The sequence below is a fragment of the Tachyglossus aculeatus genome, chromosome 1 (genome assembly GCF_015852505.1).
Source record: "Tachyglossus aculeatus isolate mTacAcu1 chromosome 1, mTacAcu1.pri, whole genome shotgun sequence".
Lineage (NCBI taxonomy): Eukaryota > Metazoa > Chordata > Mammalia > Monotremata > Tachyglossidae > Tachyglossus > Tachyglossus aculeatus.
Genome location: NC_052066.1, coordinates 99,258,550 through 99,262,745, shown reverse-complemented (window position 1 = coordinate 99,262,745; position 4,196 = coordinate 99,258,550). Strand labels below are relative to the sequence as shown.

General features: G+C 41.9%; 1 non-coding gene across 1 annotated transcript; it reads right to left on the bottom strand.

Annotated features, from left to right (window-relative positions):
• Positions 1-1,820: 1,820 nt before the first annotated feature.
• LOC119936511 lies at positions 1,821-1,958 on the bottom strand. Its single transcript, XR_005453790.1, has one exon. It is a non-coding gene; the product is annotated as a small nucleolar RNA SNORA7 (small nucleolar RNA).
• Positions 1,959-4,196: the final 2,238 nt, after the last annotated feature.

Genomic DNA, 4,196 nt, shown 5'->3' with positions numbered 1-4,196 from the left:
CTTCCCACAAGGAACTTACAGTATAGTTAGGGACAGGCAATGTAATAAATTATGCATATGCATTTAAGAGCTGTGGGGCTGAGGGTGAAGGGAATAAAGGGTACAAATCCAAGTGTGAGGGGGACTCTTTCAGCATTGATACAATTTCATTTGAGCACTGCAGAATTACTGTTTCTCTGCAATCAGAGTCTGTGCGATGGCAAAAAGGAAGCCATTCATGGTACAGAGACTCCTTCAAAAACAAGAAGACATAAATTCCTTGAATACACCTTGGTAGTTACTTGTAATATTTGAAGTCTTCAGTGGTGTGTCAGAACTTGTTTGCATTGGAATTAAATTTCAACTTAATGAAAAAGGGATCTGTTTGGTAGGCTAATTTAGAGGGCTCTTGTATAAATCATTTTTTTTTCATCCACTGAAATAGAGAAGGCCAAAGTTGGCATGCACTTGTTATAATCAAGCTAATCCAATGCACCAGGCCTGCCTCTTCCAAGTTATTTATTCTAAATCAAAAGCTTCATTAAATTCTGAAATGAGAAAAAAATTGCATCATGAGAGAGGCTTGACTATTTTATAATTTTAACCCTTAGCCACCATGTCCGACGGCTGCTGACTGAAAATGGACCTACATTGTTCTGAAAATGTTGCACCACTGAACAAATGCCATTTTTAAGAGATAGACGATTCTAAAAGTTATGATTTGGTCTGACACCCCAAATGAGTAGTTTTTCACTCTCTGAAACTACTTACAGTTGGTAATCATTTAATCCATCAATCAATCCTATTTATTAGGCATTTAATCTGTGCAGAATACCTAGTGCTTGGGAGCTTGCAATAGAGTTGGTAGACATAATCCCGAGTGAATGATAAAAATTAAAATTTAAAATGAGAATTTTTTTTGGAAGAAAGATACTGGGGACCTGGAAATTTGCTTCTGAGGCTAGAGGGAAAATTTACCTCAGCTTTGCCATTCCCTGTTGGAGAAGGCAGACACAGGGTCAAGAAGGGAAAGAGAATGGTGTCTTTTTTGCTCTGACAGAGCAAGATTAGAGAGCCATCCCTTACAGTGCACAGAATTCTTCATAATGCTCATTAAAACCTCTCCTGGAACTCTTTGCAGAGAACAATTTTAAGCAAGGAACATCGCACAGTAAGCAAGACCACAACCAGTGGGTGTGAACTGATGACCAGTTAGTTGTTAAAAAAAAAAGAGGAATATTAATTTGAAATGGGAGAAGTGAAGAGGTCACATCCTCTTGCATTCTGGGCTGTCCAGACCACAAGTCCCCTATTTGCTGTGTCACTGAACGTGTTCCACTCATGAAGCAGCCTGGATTTGGGTGCCTCGTGGTAAGCTCGTTGTGGGCAGGGAAATGTCTACCAGCTCTGTTGTCCTGTACCCTTCCCCAGGCACTTAATACAGCTCTGCACACAGTAAGTGTTCAATCGATTTAATCGATTATGGTGAACAAGAGCAGCCAAGATTAAAGTCAGAGTGGACTAACCATCTTAAGTAGGGAGGTTTCTAAAATTTCCCAGGGCTTTTTACATATCAGATTGCCACAGCCAACCCGAGCCAATTCTTCAAAGATGTGAGATTGTCTTGTCTTATGCCCTGGAGTCATCTTCGACCCATAGCATAGACACATCTCTCCCAGAACACCCCACTTCCATCTGCAATCGTTCTGATAGTGTATCCACTGAGTTTTCTTGGTAAAAATGCAGAAGTGGTTTATCATTGCCTCCTTCTGTGCAGTAAACTTGAGTCTTCACCCTTGATTCTCTCCTATGCTGCTCCTGCCCAGCAGAGGTGAGTTTTGACTTGTAGTAGATTGCCTTCCACTCACTAGCCACTGCTCAAGCTAGGAATGGAATGGATATGCCTCTACTTGACTCTCCCTCCTATAGTCAAGACTGGTAGAGTGTTCAGAACTCTCCAGGTGTGACCCTGAGAGGGGGTGAGATTATGTAGAAGGGATTCAAATGGCAGGGAAGCTAAGGAGAATTAGCCTCTTACCAAAAAGCAAATTATTCTTTTATGATAAAGACCACCTACTGTATCTCCAACACTTCTCATCAGAATCAGCCCAATACTAACCATGTTTGCCCCTAGGTGTTCTAAGGTTATTCACAGCTTCTGATTACACTCATAACATCCTCAACATTCCCAGTTATATTGTCAGGCTTTCATCAATCAAACAATATTTACTCTCCCTTAACCCCAACAATGGTAGTCTTGGCAAAAGTGTTAGGCAGAAGAGTTCATTGTTTTAGCGGTTGGGCTTTGACCTTCTCATTTTCAATAAGACATTCATTTATTTCATTCATTCAATAGTATTTATTGAGCACTTACTGTATGCACAGCATTGAACTAAGCACTTGGGAAGTACAAGTCGGCAACACATAGGGATGTGGCCTAAATCAGACCTGGTTATTTCCTTCAGAGGATGCTGACAACAAATCTACATGTATAAAGAAGTAATGAAAGAAGAAAGAAAGAAAAGGAATGTTTAAACACATTTCCTAGGAACCAAGGACCTTCTTTCATGTTTTTCTTTCCTCTCCCCTGAGTTCTTGTTTCCACTTAGTTGCTGTAGCTATAAGTCAGACATTTCAAGCGGGAGCTTAGAATTCAGAGCACTGGTCAGGAGAAACACACATGATCCCAACTGGCAGAGCTTGAATTGAATCAATTCAATCATTGAGGCACAGAGAAAGACTGGCTTGAGTTTGGAGCCATGGCTTCTAGCTGAGTCAGAAAATGAGTTTCAGCTCCTTCGCTGTCTTCTGGGTTGCCTCGAGCTAAGTTGCATAGCTGTGCTATTTGATGAGTGTTGAATGAATTCAGAGTACTGTCGCTTTTCCCTGCTGCTCAGAGCTTGCATTCCCTGTGCCTGAAATTCACTGTTTGTTGGGGAAGATTTCCCAACTTCCCATAATGAGCTTCTATGGTCATGGCAAAGAAGCAGCGTGGCTCAGTGGAAAGAGCACGGGCTTTGGAGTCATGGGTTCAAATCCCAGCTCTGCCAGTTGTCAGCTGTATGACTTTGGGCAAGTCACTTAACTTCTCTGTGCCTCAGTTACATCATCTGTAAAATGGAGATGAAGACTGTGAGCCCCTCATGGGACAACCTGACCACCTTGTAACTTCCCCAGCACTTAGAACAGTGTTTCGCACATAGTAAGTGCTTAACAAATGCCATTGTTATTATTATTATGGCATGACACCCAGATGACATCAGCTCACCCCCTGCTACTTCAACTCACCCAGCCCACCCACATCACTATCCTAGAGCCAGCTTACTCACTGGGCCTTGATCTCATCTATCTCATTCAATCATTCATTCAGTCATATTTATTGAGAGCTCACAGTATGCAGAGCACTGTGCTAAGCACTTGGAAAGTACAGCAGCAACAAAGAAAGACAATCCCTGCCCACAACGGGCTCAAAGTCTAGAATGGGGGAGACAGACATCAAAGCAAGTGAACGGGCATCAATAGCATCAATGTAAATAAATAGAATTAGATATGCGTACACATCAAAACATGTAAACAGGAATTAATATAAATAAATAGAATTATAGTTATGTACATATTTACACAAGTGCTTTGGGGCGGGGAGAGGGGATAGAGCAAAGGGAGCAAGTTGGGGGCCTCAGGGGAGAGGGAGCTGAGGAAAAGGGGGACTTAGTATGGGAGTCTATCTAGTCTAGTGTACCTTGACCCCTCCCTGTAGACTGGATCTCCATCCCCCTCCATATACACCAGACCACCACCACTCTTCCCACCTTCAAAGCTTTATTAACAACACATCTCCTCCAGGAGGCCTTTCCCAGTTAAGCCCTCTTCTTTCCTGGTTCCCTCTACCTTCTGCATTGTCTATTCACCTAGAGCTGTGATTTCTGGGCATTTCATATCCACTCCACCTTCAACCCACAGGATTTATGTACCTATCTGCATATTATATACTATACATGATTAATATTACTATCTCCCCCTCTAGACTATAAGCTCATTGTGAGCAGGGAACGTGTCTACCAACTCTGTTGTACTGCTCTCTCCCAAGGGCTTAAAACAGAGGTCTGCACACAGTAAGTGCTCAATAAATACCATCAATAATGATGGGGAAAGGAAAACTTTTCAATTTACAGAGAGTTTGGGAGAAGGTATGATAAAATGAAAATTGACAGGGATAT